Raw genomic sequence first — 20,074 nt, forward strand, 5'->3', positions numbered from 1 at the left:
GTATATCAAAAATCTAATTTTTTATATTATATATCATATATTAAATATTATATTATATAATATAATTTTTTAAATAATAAATAATTTAATTAATATTTTATATTATATTATATAATATATTAATTAATTATATTAATTTGATATATTTTATAATTTTTTATTTATATTATAATACATCAAATTATATATATTATATATTTCAAAATATTAATAACTGCAAGCGAATGAATAAACCCTGTGACATGATAACCGGATAATCAGAATTTCAGAGTCTGGAAAGAAAAATGCATGATTGGGGGAATATAATATAAATTAGGGAGAAGGACTATTTCCCACCCAACTTTTGATGCGTATTCAAAATGTCACCCACGCCAGATGAAAATCCAGTTTTCCCACCCATGACCAAACTGCCGTCCATTTTTTCAATTAGGAACAGGGGCAAAATCGTCATTTACTATTTAAAACATTAAAACTTTAAAATTTTACCGTTTCCCCCTTCAGGTTTTAAAAAGTAATACTAACCCATCCTCAAAGTTTGAAAAGTTTAATTTCACCCCCTAGGGTTTGCTTCCTTCTCTGGCCACCACCAACGGCCGCTGCAATCGATCGATGGGAGATCTCTGACTACAAAGGACGACGAAGGACGACCCTTCGTCGCCCAGATCTGGACGACGAAGCGTCATCCAGATCTGGAAGAACAGATGAAGGACGACGCTTCGTCGTCCTTTGTCGTAGCATCTGAACGACGCGACGAGCGACGAAGGGCGACGAAGAGTTGTCCTTCGTCGTCTGGGTGGAGCGACGAAGAGAGACCTCTTCGTCGCACGGTGGTGCGACGAAGAGATCTCCGTCTGGTGCGACGGCGGTGGTGGCCGAAGAAGGAAGAGACGAAGATCTCCTTCTCCTGGTGCATTGTGCGACGAAGAGATCTCCGTCTCTTCGTCGCACCGTGCACCAGGAGAAGGAGATCTCCGTCTCTTCCTTTTTCGGCCACCACCGCCGTCGCACCAGGAGAAGGAGGAGGCAGGTGACTACGCCGGAGACGACGTCGAGAGATGAAGTTGAAGAATGGGGGTGAAACTGCTAGTTTTGAAAGTTATGGGGGGCCGTGTTTTTTTTGAAAAATTTGGAAACCCTAAATTTGGGGGTGAAAATGTTAGTTTTCAAAGTTTAAAAACTTTAGGTAAGGTGAAATGTTAGTTTCTAAAACCTAAGGGGGTGAAGGAAAACCCTCACATCAATTTTGGGATGAATTTTGTAGAGGGGTATTTTTGTCATTTCATCTAACAAGGGTATTTTACCCTTATGGAAACAAAAACCATCCACATTAACTGCTCATAGATGGGAAAACTAGATTTTTATCTGACTTGTGTGATATTTTGAGAACGCATCAAAAATTGGTGGGAAATAGTCCTCTCCCTATAAATTATATAGAATGTAAAAAATAATAATAAAAAATAGCAGCAAAGATATTTACGAATCAATTTGCCTTGAAACCATCAAAATGAAATTCAGTACGACAGCAATACGTTTGACGGTACGTCAGTAAGATATATTCCGTAAACTCCATCACTTTGTCTGGTTTTTTTTTTTTTACTGTGACAATGTCAGCATTTTCACCACCTCACTTCACCGGCCGGATCCGCCGTCTCACACCACCTTCTCTAAAATTACTTATACATCACCGATCGTACTTCCCATCATAAGAAAAATTGTTAAGTACACAAATTTTCGCTTTGGCTTTTAGAAGAATGTTTAATGCCCATGAAAAATTTAAGTCTTAATTTGGACATTTAGTCCTCCTCCTATTTAAGATATAGTAAAATTTTAAATTGATATTTATTAATTTTTAAAAATTTAAAAATTTATCAATAATTTAATTTTTGTTAAGTTTATTTTTATTAGGGTTAAAAGTAAAACTATTATTTTACTAATAATATTAAAAAAATTATAATTTTATTTAATTTTTTTTAATTTTGAAAACTTATAATTTTATCATAGTTTTAACTTTTTTAATTTTCAAATGTGATTTTTCTCGTCTCCAAATCTTTCGGTTTTCATCCTCCTACTTTAGTAACTATTTAACGACGACACTCATATGAAAAATCATTAAAGAGAAATCTCTCATCTCTAACAAGCATCTCTTCATCTTCATCAATATTAACGACAATATCTCTTATTAGTTTATTTGACGAACATTCATATTTAGTCACATTACTAATTCAAGTAAATTATTTTACTATTTTTGACGATATCACAATATATATTGTTTAAATCATTTGGATTTTATGATAATTTGTAAGTAAAAATTACTTATTATTAATAAAAAGTAATTAACTGTGTATGCTTAAGTGACAATTTAACCCATTTACTCAAAAATTTTCTTACAAGAAAATCTCAAGCCTAGGGACAAAGACATCTCATTCTATTCGTAGATTTAACCATCCAAGGTGTCTTTGCCTCTATATTATTTTTATAGATATTCACTTTGTATAAATCATTTTTATTTTATATTTTTATATATTATTTTCTTGATCGAATCCATTCTTTGTTTTGAGTCTCTTGTTGATGTTGAAAATTATATAATAATACAAGAGATTTTTAAAGAAGTTTGGTTGCTTTAAGCCAAACCTATTTTCATTATTCTATTTTTAATTTTTTAAAATGTTTTTTCAAAAAACAATTACAAAGAGTATTCTTGCTTTTGGTGAATAAGTGAATTTGAAATGTTATTATAGAAAAACTAAAGAGAATTCAAAGAATATATTCACAAACGTGAAAAATGATCGAATTGATAAGAAAGATCTTTGCCCTTATCCCTTTATTGGCTTTTATGGCCAAGTGGTGAGGGTATTGTCATCATCCAGGGGCATATAGTGTTTGAATGTTTTGCTAAGTATGCATATCCATCCAATTAATTAAGGTGATATGTGTATAATCATTTGCCTAATGTAACAAATGCATCTAGGCAACTTGAGTTATCTACACGCTCTTGGTGTGAATTATCTATACACTTAGTTGATGTGTCAAGTCAATAGAATTCTAGATATACTATCAGATATTTGTCATATGACAACTAAACATTACTTTAAAGTATAATTACTATGAAATATGTACTATATAAACATGTCAAAGACACGTTATGCAGTGGCACGACCCAAATTTTACTAGTCATGTTGTGTCTATGAATTGTTTGGGTTGCATCGGGGTCTTTAGGTTCAACCTACCGAAAACTCATATCTTATCATATCACAAGTCTTAACATGATATAACTTGTAAATATAATAAGTTATATTAAATTTGGTCTGATATGACCTATGACCTTGTCTAGGGGTTAGTGTACCCGCATAACAATTATTGACTCAATAAAATTTTTAAAAAATAAATTAAATCTTTTTGAGAATTAAAAACCAAAAATAAAATAAAGTTTTTATGACATTTGAATATATATAAAAAATAAATTCTAATGATATAGTTGAGTATAAAATATGTAAAAGTGATTCTCCGATTAAATATAAATAAATATTAAAATAATATTTATCATTATTAATATTTTGCTTACCCGAGTAATATTGTTTAATATTTATTTTGTTTATCAGAGAATGAGGAAAAGCATACTCATTTACGGCTGCTAAATAGCTGAAATGATGGACCAAGTAAAAAGTCAATCCATCGGATGGGCGGAATCATTCTCAAATATGCCAGTCAGTCGGAGCAATTAATCTTAACGCTTGGTCAAAGTCCAGTGCAGTGATAAGGATAGTGAAATTTTAGAGGAAGAATTTTCAAAATAAATTAATTACCCAAAATATATATAGGAAATTAACGAATACAAATAAAAATAGAATACATGGATGTTGATATACAGTGAAGTGAAGGATTCCCCAAAGTGTGACCTAAGACGTGGCTATATAGTGGGCGCTTGATTGGAACATTATAGTAATTTAATTGATGCAACGGCCTGAAATGTAAGATGTACGCAATGAAACAGACCGGTCCGTGAAAATCAGGCACGCGCCTCCACTGTCCAGTTCTGTTTGGACGGCCGGCTACAAGGACAAGTCAAAAAGCTTCGGTAAGACAGTAACTAATCATTATTTAGTTATTGCAACTAGACACACCTGGTCTCACACATTAATATTAATTAAATTTAATATTTAATAATAATTTTATTATTTATTAATTATTATAATTTGTAATAGACCGAAAGACTTATTCCCATTTAAGGGTGATTTGATTTGAAGAATATTTTATTATTAAAATTAGAGTATTATCTTAAAAATATATTATTTTAAAGATTATTAGATAAAATTTATTACTATATTTAATAAAATTTAATAAACTGAGTAGGTATAAGTAATTATTATGTTTGGTTAAGAGTAATGAGATAATATTTATATATTATTTTACTTAAATATTATTGGATATAATTATTTTAAAATATTTTTTTATGTTATTTATTATATTAATTGAAAATAAGATTATTTTTACTCTAAAAAAATTAAGAAATAAGGATATAGTTATAATAAAATGAAGAATACCTTAATAATCTTTTAATACATAAGGTAGAGGTAGTAATCAGATTACTCCTTATATTATTCTTTATATTACTTATCACATCACTATTTGTAATAAAACATTACTGAAATATTTTATTATTTATAAACCAAACAAAATAATATAAATAATAAAAAATACATTACCAAAGTAATATTTAATGTCCTCTAACCAAACGCACCGTTAGAATATACTCTTTTCTCAAGTTTCTATTCATTATTTTTCAAAAAATCTAAATATCCATGCAAGACAGTTAAGTCTGTTAGTTTTACGACTAATATTGTTATTTTATAATAATATTAAAAATGAATTAAAATTTTATCTTATTTTCTCTTATAAACTCTAAAAACTAACAATTTTTTCTTTAGGTCAGACTTTAAAAAATAACATTTTCCCTTCCTAGGATTTATTTTTCATTCTCTCGACCCAATTCATAACAGCCACTTCCTTCCTCTGTCTTTGGTAGCCTTTCACGCTTAAGACCAATTCAACGTCAGTCCTGCCCTTCATCATTGGCACTCTATTTTCCCAATGGCTTACACACAATGCGACATTCTCCTTTATTTGTGTTGTCTGTCGTCGTCGCTCTCTTCTCCTCCTGAGAGTCGTTGGCCTTCCTTTCAAGATCGTGAATCCGCTTGTGACCCTAGGGAAGAGAGATTGTCTTCTCAAACAAAGAGCTCATAATTTTCATTTAGATGATCGATCAGAGAGAGAGAGATAGGGAGAGAGAGACTGCCAGAAGAAAATGAAGCTTTGGGAGAGATAGACCATTTATACTGCATTTTTGTTTTTTTAAAGATAATAATCTATGAGTGGATATTTATGTTTTTTTAAAGATAATAAAAAAAAACTTGAGAAAAGAATATATTTTGGATGGGAATAAGTCTTTTTCACCTTTATAATATTTATTATTCTAGTTTACACAGGGAACAATCTATTGAGGGTTTTAAAAGAAGTCAAATTCGAATTAAATTTCTTATTTTATACTGCATTTTTAGTTTATTGCAATCCATTTCTGCATTAAAAATGTTATAAGAAAAAACGGCAAGTGTTCAAAGTTGACGACTCTCCAAGTTCTCGTGGGGCTATACATGTCCCCCCGTCAGTGAGCATTAAAACTGCAACCCTAATGTCATAACAATTCAAAGTTTTAAGTTTTATTTATTATTATTATTTTTTAACTGGAGAATTCTATTTGAATTGATTGAACAAGTAAATTCGAGATTTGGGATAAGTTAAAATGTCACAAATCTAACGAAGATTCTAATATTTTACAAATTTTGTTAACCTTTACATAAAGTTGGAGGTTCATGCACGCAGCTAACCTACCAAATTTAGTTTAATCAAAAATCAGTCCCATTTCATAAGGAATAGACATTCATAATCCAAGTCAAAATGCAAGCCGATTGGCGCATTTCCTGAGATACAACATAATAAAAATTAATGAAACAATAATCCTAGCATATAATAAAAACTCTGTTGTCAACTCTTGTAATTAACAATTTGATTGAATATATCTTTTTAACTCGTATCGTATACGCCGAGGAAGATATGCGATTCTTTTGTCTAATTTGATGACTACAAGATTCCTTTTAAAAATAATCTTCCATCTTACATCACCATTAAGTTATCAATAAAATTACGGTTAAATTCGATATAAATTTACTCAAATTTAAATTTAAGTTTAACTTAAATGAATCTAAAATAAATTAAACTCAAATGAATTCGAATTTAAAAATTTAATATTTTCGAATTCAAACTTTAAGAGTATTCAGTTTGTGAAACTCACTAGTCTAAAAGATTTAGCATAAATCAACCAAAATAACATTATTTTAAATAATATATATCAAAACAATGTCATTTTACTATTGAACTGAACACAAAACTCGATTCAAATTCAAACTCAAGCTTCATTAAACACTTTTAAAACGAGTTTGACATGCTCAAGCGTGGCTCTAGAGAAGTCGAGCTAAACTCGATAAAATTATATTTATATATTTTTAAATATACATATAATGATGTATTATTATATGATTAGATGATTTTGAATTAAAAACAAAATAATATTCAATCATTTGATGATATATTATATATTTACTTATTTATATACTTAAAAATATGTTCACATAATATAACTTTTAACTTATACCATTCTATTAACCCTAAACGTGGCAAGTGTTTCTTACAAATAAAATTACTAATCCTATAGATGTTCTAGATATAATGATTATATAATAATATATTATTTATATATTTAAATTATGTATTAAAAATATACCCAAATGACATTGCACATTATTGAGATGGGTGTAACTTGTTTGGCAACGTGAATCACGGGTTCTGGTTGTTTAAGAGAAGGAAGGAATGACTCACAACGAGGATGATGTTTATTGAACAACCGGCAGAGACAGGTTCACCATACTGACAAATAAAAAACCAGTAGGGGACGACATTTGGGAACTAGTGTTTTGTTTTTCTTTTTGTCTTTCTTTTGACATTATTGTCCCTGAAATCGACTGAAGTTATATAAAATTTGCTGCTTCTGGATCTGGTCATTATTAGGGGTAGATATAAATTAAGTCAATTCGAACTCAAGCTTGAGTTTGGTTCAATTGAGTCTAAAATGAGACGCTCTTAGTTGAGCTTGGTTGAGCTCAAACTACTAGTTAAATTTTCTAATTAAAATTTTTGATACAAAACGATATCGTTTTGATCAATATGTATTAAAATAATGTTATTTTGATAACGAAAAATGAATCAAATCGAATTTGAGTTAGCTTTAGTCGAGCTCGGTTGAGCTCGAGTTCGAACTCAAGCTAACTATATATAAACCGAATCGAGCTTAAATTTAGCTCAGTTCAAATCTAATCCTAGTCATTATTGTATTGGAGAAATATAAAATAATTCTTCACACCAAAAGCTATGAGGCTCCATCTTTAGCAGTGTTGGCAGCCAAATCACATCTCTCACTTGAGAGCGTGGCTTCCAATTGAAACAGCTAGAATCAGCGAATGACTGTGTAAGATGCATTGGGTTTTTGTTAGAAAATACTAGTATCAAATTCGGATTAAATCAATTGATTTAATAAGTTCAATTAATTATTTAATTGTTCACTAATTAAAAAGTCAATCAAATCTAATGAGATCCAATTTTTATTTAATTGTTCACTAATTAAAAAGTCAATCAAATCTAATGAAAACTACTCAATCGAAAAAAATTGTTTAAACCCAAGAAACCTATTTTTATTTTACTTACTAATTTTTTATTTTGGCAATGAAAAAAAATTTAAATACTACTTTATTTAATATTAAAATTTAAAAACATTAAAACATAAAATTTAAAAGTTTTAAACCTAAAATTAGAATCTAACTTTTCTCTCAAAGTGAATACACACTTCTCACCTCTTAAGACTCAAATTTCAGTCGGAACTCCACACTGTAAATTTAAAATCTCTTAAAAGTTAAGAGCTCACGACGAATTAAATGTTGTTTATGTGAATTATTTATACAATAATGTTTGTATTATTAATATAAATGAATAGATTTAAAATTGTATTGATTTTTTTAATAGTGGTAAATTTGAGAATGATAATAACACTCAATGGAATAATTCTACAATATTATAAAGTGTTAATTCAACCTTTTATAATAATTCATTCAATTATGGTAACTTATATTAAAACTAATCAGTTGAATTAATTAAATCAGTTAAGCGGTAAAATAATGATATAACTGATCCGACTATCAACCTAATTTTAAAAACATGGTAAGGAAGTCTGCAAAAGTATCAAAGTTCAAAGAAACCAAAAGGCCAAAGGACTATTTTCCACTCAAAGTATCCTATTATCTCAAGTTTTCCCCCGTTAACTTTAAAAATCATATTTGCCCATTTATAGATGGTTAAAATTAATGGTTTCAAAGGTAAATTGGTCATTTTATTTGTAATATTAAAAATAAATTAAAATTTAATCTCTTTCCTCATCCCCTCCCCCTCCCCCTCCCCCTCCCCCTCCCCATCCCTAAAAAACCCTAAAAACTAATCATTTTCCTCTAGACCAAGTTTTAAATAATCAAATTCCCCCCTAGGGGTTAGTTTTCAGTTCCCGGCTCCAAATCTAGTGCCATCGCAGGTGATAAAACTTTTTCGATGCATTATCATACTCCGACAGTCTCTCTCCCCTCCTCTGGAATGTTGACTGATGCAAATCTGACCTAAAAAGATAAAGATCTTCATTGGGAGAAGAAGCTCTTCATCTTCCAAGATGAAGATGAAGACCTCGTCTTTATTTGGGAAGACGATTCTCTTCCCACCCTAACGCTCTTTGTCTTCCTAGATTTTTTCTTTTGGGAGATTGCTAGAGCATGGTAATGCATCAGAGAATCTTTGTCACCCGTGATAGCATCGAATTTAGCATCGGAGATTAAAAACTGAACCCTACAGAGAGAATACCATTTTTTAAAATTTGACCTAAAGAAAAAATAGTTAGTTTTTAGGGTTTATGAGAAAAAAAAAATAAAATTTTAAGGTATTAGAGTTTCGTTAAATTTAACTATATATATATATGGATAAATAAGATTTTTAAAATTAACAAAAAAAACTTGACATAACAATATATTTTGGGTGGGAATAAGTCCTTTGGCCAAACCAAAAGCCGAAAGTAACTTGGAAGTAACAAATGATAGCGAAACCTCTATCTTTAATCCTAATTATCATAATCCTACAGTGTACTTAGCGTCAACTAATCACTGATTAGTTAAATTATAATTAAGACTGGGTAAAGCAATAAACCATGTAGAATGATTCCTACTTTGAAAGCGCCTCTTGGAGAACCAACAGGCTGCTGCTTATTTGTCGTCCACGTGGAGCGATAATATCAACTGATCCTGTCCAAAAGAAAAGTCATTTTCGTTAACTTTTTAGCCAACGTCATGCTTAATTAAATAAAGAAATTAGTTAAAGTTGAAAGGCAGTGATGTCACTGCCTTAGATCCGTCACTTAAATTAATTGTTTTTTGTAAGACGAGAATCAACCCATTAATTAAAGGGGGTTTATGTTCCTGAAAGCATCATTAAGGAGTTAATTAAGGTAATGAGACGATGACATTATTGTTAGATTAATACAAATTGCACAAATTAAAAATAGAGACCACAGCTGTTGATAGCGTTGTCTCCTTTCTTCACTGATTAGTCGGTAAGAATTTTGGTTAAGTTGTTGCTTTCTTCTTAGCTGCAGAAAGTGTTGACCCCAGTTGATGGTTAAGCTCATGATCGCTGAGAGCTCATCAAATTTTTAACCTAATTACTTTATTTTATTTTATACATAAAAGAGAGTTATAGAGGCCTTTTAGACAAATAATCCTGTATCTATTGACTTTAAATATCATCTAGAAGAAGTTTTTTTTTTTTTTTTTTAAATATAATAGAAAAGATATTTTCCTTCTCCCTCTGTCAAGTTGCTTAAAATGTTGCTCTAAATTACTTGAAGATATTTTTTGGTCATTTTCATGCATATTCGTTTAGACTAGTTTGGATCAAACCCATTTAAAATCGACAATGGAATGAACTTGGGCTTTGTTAATTGAGTTCGCGTTGACTGGACTGAAAGTGATGTTTGGGGTAGGCTTAGTAATAGTTAAGACTATACTTATATAGATGACATTTCCGTGTATGAAATTAGGTCCAAGCTTGTCTCTCTCTAAATTAAAAAAAAATTCTCTAATAAAAACAGAGATGAAAACAGTTAAAATTTTTGTAGTAAGGGACAGAGATATATATATCTCTAATATATAATCTTTCTAATTAGTTTTTTCTCTTATGGAATCTTTAAACTCTTATATATTAAATTACTCTTACAAATTTTGAATTATTATAAATATGTTATATTATTTAATATATATTTTATTATTTTTTTAGTGGAGATAGAGAGAGAAAAAGTGTAAGAACTTTTTTTTATATGAATAGGAAGAGAAAAAGAGAAATTTTTTCTACGAAAAAAGAGACAAAGATTTTTTGTTATTTTTGTATTCGGAGAGCGAGACGAAGAGAGAATAAAGAAAAGTTTCTCCGCTAGGAAAATAGACAAGAATTAAGGCTCTTGGCCAACTTATTACCATCTCTATGTGCTTCAAAGTGAGCTCTAAGCACAAGATTGGATTAAAGAGATGATAAACAATTTCGAACATCAGGTTTGGTACAAGTACTATGATGGGCCTCTCAAGGTCTGCGCTGGAAGGAAGAAGGGGACACATAAGAGAGGAAATTGGTTAAAGGGCAAAAGGATTACGGAAGATTCTTCGAAAAAGAGTGAGCAACGTGGCAGCAGAAGGGAATAAAAGTTGGATGATTTGGCAAATATATTAGTGAACAGTGACAATTGTTAAGGAGGTTATGTACTGGGCAGCTATATGCTGGGGAGGCTACCGACACCTCAAATGGTCTTAATTTACTTTTCTGTTGCTTGATTTTGGATGGCGTGAGAGGTCTGATTGAAATAGAAGACGTTTTATATTGTTTTCTTGCTCAGTGAGAAAAATAAAATCAGACATATCTTCTTCATTTACACTAGTTTTTTGAACTGTGTGGTACTGTGCTTTGGAGAGATCTGTAGGGGAGTCGATCATAACATTGAGAGGGCGTTTGGTTTTTGTATTTAAAGATTATCTTGATAATCTATTTTTTATTCTCTTATTTAATTTGTCAATAATAAAAGATTACAGTAATTTTTTATTATCAATGCTGACGTGATAGGTAATATAGGTGTTAATCTGATTACTATCTTCACCTTAGGTATTTAAAAATTACCAAGGTAATTTTAATTTTATTATAATTATATTATTATTTATTAATTTTTTGAGACAAAAATAAATTTATTTTTAATTAATATGACAAATAATATAAAAATATTTAAAAATAATTATTTTAAGAATATTTAAATAAAATAATTTACTAGTAATCTTTTATTACCTTTAACCAAATATAATAATTATTTATACCTACCAAATTTTATCAAACATAATAATTATTTATACCCAGTAATCTTCTAAGTAATTTATCTTCTACATAATCTTTCTATTTTGGTAATAAAATATTACTCAAACCAAACGCCCTCTTAATAAGTTTCGATTAATTTATATTTTATTATTTATATTATATTATTTATTTAATTTATAAATAATAAAATATTTTATTATTAATAATGATATAATAAATAATATAAAAGATATCATAATTATCACATTTACTTTATATATTAAAATATTATCGAAGTAATCTTGATTTTTTTATAATTATATCCTTATTTATTTATTTTTTTGAAGTAAAAATAACTTCATTTTTAATTAATATAACAACAATAATATTATACATACCAACAACAATGTGTCATTATATGATTGAGTGTTATTTTATCTTTAATTTTAAATTGTTCAAGCGCATGATGACATGTTGTTGTTTGTGCACAAAAATTATATATATGACACTACTCATATAACAAATAATAAAAAAAATATTTTAGAATAATCAAATCCAAATATATTTAACAAAAATAATATGTTAATATTCTTTTATTATCTTTAATCAAATATAATAATTATTTATACCTCCCAATTTTTATTAAATTTTACCAAATATAATAATAATAATAATAATAATAATAATAATTTATACATAATAACCTTCAAAATAATATTTCAATTTTGATAATAAAACATCTCCCACCAAACTCCCAGTCTTGTAAAATTTTTCAGTACCATTTAAATCCCTGTTGAATTTCATGGTTTTAGGGAATGTGTAGGTACATCACCATGTAGAGAAAAGCTAGAAGTAATGCATACAAATAAATTACAACATAATACACAAGAAACCTGTTCTGCGATAGTTATAGCATCACAATAACCTTAATTTCAAGCCTATGAGAGTCTTGATAATCTGATTATTTTTGTCTAAGGATTCCTTTACTCATTTAACAGGTGAGAAATCAACGCTAAGGAAGGTTTACAAGTTACAGAAGAAATCCTGAAGAAGAATCCAGCATATATACCAACAATGCATAGAAGAAATCCTGGAGGCAGGACTCATATCATAATAGCAGCTTTCAACATCATTGTGGAAAGTAAAGCAACTGAATGGATTATGATGTCTTAGCAGAAATAAAATAGAATTATTTGGCAGTTAATTTTAGTTCAAAATTTTCTGCACTCGTATCATTCAAGGGGTAACTTCAATCAACACTGAAACACATCATACATGCTAATGTCAGAATATAACTTCAGGAAAAGACAAAGTCTAAATTCATGCATGTCGTAGTAACAACCTGGATTTTGATTCAAACAGTCAGTCACTGAAAAACAACCGAACTAGCCACAGGACAGAAAACTTACCTAAACAAGAATCCAAGAGCCAAAAAAGTGTCACGTATTTTATATAAGTATCTCTATTCTCTTCTTCCTGATCTTTATGAAGACAATTTTTAAAAGGGAAAATCCTATAAAGACAGTAAAAACCTTGCTCCTGATGGGACCTCGACTATTTCATAGATTTTCCCACAGACAATCCTTCCTTCTGGTTTAGAGAGACCTGTATAGCCTTTGCTGCTGCTATGGCAGAGTCTCCCCTCTTGATAATTTTTTCAATCTCCCCAACCTTCTCTGATAGCAATCTAACATTCGTGTCAGTGGACTAAACCAAATTATTTGCAGTTTCCAGAGCAATGCATAACTGACATAACCAAGAGAAATTTAATGAAAGAAGAAACAAATATAACGGTAAGGGATCTGATTGATAGAAACCATTTTGGAAAAAAATACTGGAGAGTCTGGTGTAAATGTGGAAAACATAAGTCACAGCAAAGAAGATAGAGAATTGTCCACAACAGTCAGTAAAGAAATAGAATACGAAATTAATGCTGAAACACTACCATGCCACCTCCATTTCCACCAACCGCAAAGAGTGAAAAAAAAAAAAAAAAAAAAGATGAAAGCATATATAAGACACAGCTAAGTGTCCGAAACAAGCCTCATTGATGCAGAAAACATTCTGAAACAAAAGAATCATTCAACCAGAGACAATTCTGCATATCCTTCATCAGAGATCATCCATTACCTTTAAAGTTAGAGCTGTCCATGAGTGATCAGAACCAGAAAGTGCTTCATTCAATTGATTGTAATTTTCCTGAAGCAAAAATGATCGGAGTGAATATGCTTTATCATCGTAGATACAAAGAAAGAGGTGTGTAAAATTTCAAAACCACAGGCAGATTAAACAAGAACTTCAGTTCTATATATGATGAACACCTTGCGCTCCTGCATTATAATTAGTAAAGTTAACTTCTTTTTGTAACGAAAAAACTTTATTTGAGTCAAACTGTCCTTTTGTGGTTGAACCGGCCACACCAAGCAAGTGAGTCCAATTACCAGTCTTACAATTACTATACTAGATAAGTCAAAAGATTTATATTGATATGTTACCATAAGTTTCTATCCCATACGCTGACCTCACTATAAACATGATCAAGGGACTATAAGCTTACAACATAGCCAAAGTTTGTTTATCACCTCACCATTTAACAAAATATTTTGTCCTTAACTTTTTTCCCCACACAGTAATCAATTTTTTTTTTTTTGATTTTATAAGGCAATATCTTATTTTTCTACTCAAACAATAATCAGATTCCTTTTCTTTTTACTGATAGTGATGTAGGAGCATTCCTTTCCTAATTTATTTACTTATTTATTTTTAAATAAAACATTCATATGACTAGCATGTGACTTTTTAAGTTAGGGTTTATTTTAATAGGTGATGTAATCTTAGTATAAACAGCCTCTTAAGGCTATTTTAAGGGATTATCTTATTTTTATCAATAAAACTATCATTAGTGGTTTTTCTGAAAACCTCAATTTTTTTTTATGGTTTGGTCTCAATCCACCCATCTCAGGACAGATTTCTGCCGCTTTTCTCGATTTAGACTCGTTACCACATCAATTGGTATCAGAGCAAACAGAGCTTGTTGAGATCCTTAGCTGTTCAGGGTTCCTATTTGTTTCCTTCACAATGGTTAGACGTGATAGAGGACGTGGGAGAGGCAATCAAGTACAACAAACAAAGCTTGCTGAGATGCATTGTATGATTGAAGATTTGTCGCGGGCTGTACAAGCTTTGCGGCGGCAAGAACCTGCGGTAGCCCGTACGGAGACTCCGGAAGATTACCGCAACCCTTTTGACATACCGGAAGGTGGCTTAGAGGATGATTTTGATGATGTAGAGAATGAAAACCCTTTTCATGATGCTGGAGCCGTAAATAATGCAGTGGGAGGCAGATTGGAAGACCGGTTACTGCATGCTCTTGATTTGAATGGTAGGGGAGTCAAGGTGGAAGTTACCGATTTTTATGGGAAGACGCATGTCGAAGACTATTTAGATTGGGAGGCTAGCTTGGAAACATATTTTGAGTGGAAACCAATGGCTGAAAATAAGAAAGTGTTGTTTGTTAAACTCAAATTAAAAGGCATTGCACTTCAATGATGGAAAAGAGTTAAAGAGCAACGTGCTAGGCAAGGCAAGGTAAAATCAACACTTGGGAGCACATGAAGAAAAAGCTGTGGCAAAATTTTTTGCCAACTGATTATGCTATGGAATTATATGAGAAATTTCATTCCTTGAAGCAAAACAACATGTCCGTCGAAAAGTATACTTCTGAGTTCAACAATTTGTCTATTCGTGTTGGTTTAAGTGAGACAAATGAACAGATGACTTCACGTTATCTTGCAGGGTTGAATAGAACTATTAGAGATGAAATGGGTGTGGTTCGATTGTTTAATCTTGAAGATGCTCATCAATACGCTCTAATGGCTGAAAGGAAGGTGTTGCGCTATGGTGCAAGGAGGCCTTTATTGGGCAGAACAACAAGCAATCCTAGCATTAATTAGACTTTTCAGGGTGATCAAACAACTCAACGTAATAGCAGAGGGGTTGTCACATCCATTAAAGCAAGAGGTGTGAGTAACGTGGATAAAAGCGAAAAAGGAAAAAGTGTTGTGCAATATGAGGTTCAAAATAATTCTGGTTCTGGTGGTTTCAAGGCAGGTAACAATTCACAACCTCCATGTTTTACATGTGAAGAACAGGGACATTATTCCTATTCTTGTCCACGACGAACAGTGAACCTTGTAGAGTTTAATGATGCTATTGAGGATGCTGAACCTGTTTATGATGAATATATTGATGAAGAGAATGAGATTGATGTTCATCCAGTTCAAGGGGAGTCCTTAGTGGTTAGAAGAGTGATGATTGCAACAACTAAGGAAGAGGGCAAAGATTGGAGGCGGCGCAACATATTCCAGACTCGTGTTCTATGTGGTGGTAAGATGTATAACTTAATTATAGATGGAGGAAGCATGGAGAATGTTATTTCAACTGAGGCAGTACAAAAATTGAAGTTACCTACAGAGAAACATCTGCATCCATATCAAGTTAGGTGGTTGAAGAAGGGCAATGAGATTCCAGTTACGACGCGATGTTTGGTCAAATTTAGCATGGGTTCTAGTCTGAATGAAGAGGCTTTATGTGATATTGTTCCTATGGATGTTGGTCACATCCTTTTGGGTCGACCTTGGTTATATGACCATGATATGGAACATCGCACCAAGCCTAATACCTACTTCTCCTATAAAGGCGACAAAAGGTACACTTTGCACCCTTTTAAGGAAGCTAAGGAAACAAATGTTCTTCCAATGAACAACAAGGTTAATGGGTACTTGTCTGCCGAGAAGTTTGAAGCTGAAAGCCAAGAACTTGGGATTATGTATGCTTTGGTTAGCAAGATAATGAACAGTGATAAGGTTAAAGAGTCAGTTCAATTTTCCCCTGAAGTTAAATTAATACTGAATGAATATGCAAAATTGGTTAGAGATGACTTGCCGCATGGTTTACCACCTATGAGGAGCATACAACATGCTATCGACTTGGTTCTAGGAGCACCATTGCCAAACCAACCAACCTATAGAATGCCTCTTATGCAGTGAGCTGAAATACAAAGGCAAGTGGAAGAGTTGCTTAGAAAGGGGCTAGTGCGAGAGAGCAAGAGCCCATGTGCTTGTCTGACTTTACTTGCACCCAAGAAAGATGGCTCTTGGAGGATGTGTGTGGATAGTCGTGTAATTAACAAAATTATGGTCAAATATCGCTTCCCTATTCCTCGTCTAAAAGATATGTTAGATCAACTATCCGATTCGAGAATATTTTCTAAAATTGATTTAAAGAGTCGCTATCATCAAATCAAATTAAGAAGCGATGATGAGTGGAAGACAACCTTTAAAACACCGAATGGGCTTTATGAGTGGTTGGTGATGCCTTTTGGTCTCTCTAATGCGCCCAACACTTTTATGCGAGTCATGACAGAGGTACTAAAACCTTTTTTGAAGTCTTTTGTTATGGTTTATTTTGATGACATATTGATCTTTAGTAAGACTAAAGAAAAATATTTAAAGCATGTACGTCAAGTTTTTGAGGTGCTTTATAAAGAGCAGTTGTACATAAACTTGAAAAAGTGTTCTTTTATGTGCCCCAAAGTGGTATTTCTTGGCTTTGTTGTGTCTGCAGCAGGTTTAAAACCAGATCTAGAGAAAATACGTGCCATTACAGAATGGCCAATGCCACAATCCATCAGGGATATTCGAAACTTTCATAGAATAGCTTCATTTTATCGGAGATTTATCAAGAATTTTAACTCCATTATGAGCCCCATAACTGAATATTTGAGAAAGGATAGTTTTGATTGGTCACATGCTGCCCAAAAAGCCTTTGAACGTGTCAAGACTATGATGACGAAAGCACCAGTTCTTGCACTACCAGATTTTGAAAAATTATTTGTGGTGGAATGTGATGCATCATAGGCTGGAATTAGGGCTGTTTTGAGTCAAGATGGAAAGCCAATAGAGTTCTTTAGTGAAAAATTAGCTGATTCGAAACGACGATATTCCACTTATGACTTAGAGTTTTATGCGCTGGTGAGAGCAATACATCATTGGCAGCATTAATTGGCTTATCGGGAGTTTGTGGTTTATTCCGATCATCAAGCCTTGCGTTATTTAAATTCACAAAAGAAGCTTCTTGATCGACATGTGAGGTGGAGTGCATTTCTTGATCAATTTAATTATTCCTTGAAGTACAAATCTAGTGGGTTAAATATTGTTGCAGATGCGTTGAGTAGATGCTCTTTGCTTTTGAACGTAACAAGTACTCAAGTGGTGGGTTTTGAAGAGCTGAAAGAACAATACAAAGTTGATCCATATTTCAGCAGTGTAATAGTTGAATTGCAAGTTTCAACTAATGCAACAACTTTGCCGTTCAGAATGCACGATGGCTATTTGTTCTAAGGTAATCAATTGTGCATTCCTAAAGGGTCTTTGTGTGAACAAATTATTTGAGAGCTCCATGGTACTTGTTTAGGGGGACATTTTGGGTGAGATAAGACTTTGGCAATGGTGACTGAGTGTTACTATTGGCCAAAAATGTCACGGGATGTGGAGAGGTTGGTGAAACGGTGTTCAGCTTGCCAGTTTGGCAAAGGAAGTTCGCAAAACACAGGGCTATACACTACTTTACCTGAACCAGAAGCACCTTAGGTCCATTTGAGCATGGATTTTGTACTGGGACTGCCCAAGACCTCTAAGGGGTATGATTCCATTTTTGTTGTGGTGGATCGGTTTTAAAAAATGGCCCATTTTATCCCATGTTCCAAAACTTTAGATGCAACACGTATTGCTGAATTGTTTTTTAAAGAAGTAGTGAGATTGCATGGTGTTCCCACTTCTATTGTGTCAGATAGAGATGTTAGGTTTGTGGGGCATTTTTGGAGGACTCTATGGAGGAAACTTGGGACTAAATTGAAGTATTCTAGTAGAGGTCGTAAATCGAAGTTTGGGTAATATGTTGAGATGTCTTGTTCGGAACAATGTGAAGACTTGGGATTCCGTGATACCACAAGCTGAATTTGCTTATAATAATTCAGTAAATAGAACTATAAAGAAGACACCATTTGAAGCTGCCTACGGGTTGAAGCCACAACATGTTCTTGACTTAGTACCATTGCCACAAGAGGCTAGGGTGAGTGATGATGGAGAGGCTTTTGTTGACCATATCCAGTGGGTTCATCAAGAGGTGAAATCAGCCTTGAAAGCCAGCAGTAAGGCTTATTTTGTTGCTACAAATAAACATCGACGGTTGCAAGAATTTAAGGAAGGTGACTTGGTGCTGGTGCACTTAAGGTGAGAAAGGTTTTCCAGAGGCACTTATGGCAAGCTTAAGTCCAGGAAATTTGGACCTTGTAAAGTGCTAAAGAAAATTAGCTCTAATGCATTTGTGATTGAGCTACCCTCTAATTTAAATATCAGCCCCATCTTCAATGTTTCTGATTTGTATTCTTTTGATGGGCTTGATGGCGAGTTAGATTCTGTTTCTAAGCAAGTTAGTCAATTGCCCAAAGTGCAAGCAGATGTTATTGAAGATGTGTTGGACGTCAAAGAAGCGACGTCAAAGAAGCGACATCAAGAAGGGGCAATCAATATAGAAGATTTTTGGTGAAGTGGTTAGGTAAATCTGCTAGTGAAAGCACATGGATTGCTGAAGATGACTTTAAAAGGGTTGATCCAGAGATGTATGCTGAGATTGTTCAAGTTTTTTCATCTGAGCCAGATTCTTTTCCAACCCGAGGAGATTGATGCAAGCGCATTCTTTTCCTAATTTATTTACTTATTTATTTTTAAATAAAACAGTCATGTGACTTTTTAAGTTAGGGTTTATTTTAATAGGTAATGTAACCTTAGTATAAATAACTTTACTATTTTAAGGAATCATCTTATTTTTATCAATAAAACTATTATTAATGGTTTTTCTGAAAATTTTAATTTTTTTTTATGGTTCGGTCTCAATCCACCCACCTCAGGATAGATTTCTGTCCCTTTTCTCGATTTAGATCCTTTACCACATCAGATAGCCTAGAAATCCCCTAAATCCACTCTAGGAAACCCAGTTTCGATTGATTTTGCCCACACATATCAAACAGGAAGAACTACTAACGCAAGTGCAGCTTCACAATTGCACTTGGTTTTGGAATAATTAAAGAAAATATCAAGAAATCTAAAACTTAAAAATTCAACGAAGGAATCCAAAAAGAAGATTCAACAAGTTATATAATATACAAGAATGAAATGATACACAATTAAAACGAAGAAAATCATTCAACATGGTCGATGGGGGAATGAATTTGCCGTAGCTAAAAAGAAAGGAAAGAACCTGAAAGAGCTTAGTGAGGTCCAATGGCTGAGGGGTATTATTGGAATCTTCAATAGGTGAAAGAGGGGTAGGAGTAACATTCTCATCTCCCACATCGCTTAGCAGATGTCCAATTGTCAACAATGGCCCTCCTATTCCTCCCATCTCTCTTCCTGTCTCTCAAATTCGTCCGTTAGTTCTCGTTTGGGTTTAATTCTTTTAAGCAACCGACTTAACTGCAGTGTCG

The 20,074-nt window shown here is 32.3% G+C and overlaps 1 pseudogene; it reads right to left on the reverse strand.

Annotated features, from left to right (window-relative positions):
- Positions 1-12,821: 12,821 nt before the first annotated feature.
- On the reverse strand, positions 12,822-19,992 carry LOC123203082 (annotated as a pseudogene).
- Between the last annotated feature and the right edge of the window lie 82 nt (positions 19,993-20,074).

This window comes from Mangifera indica, chromosome 19, assembly GCF_011075055.1.
Source record: "Mangifera indica cultivar Alphonso chromosome 19, CATAS_Mindica_2.1, whole genome shotgun sequence".
NCBI classification, from domain to species: Eukaryota; Viridiplantae; Streptophyta; class Magnoliopsida; order Sapindales; family Anacardiaceae; genus Mangifera; species Mangifera indica.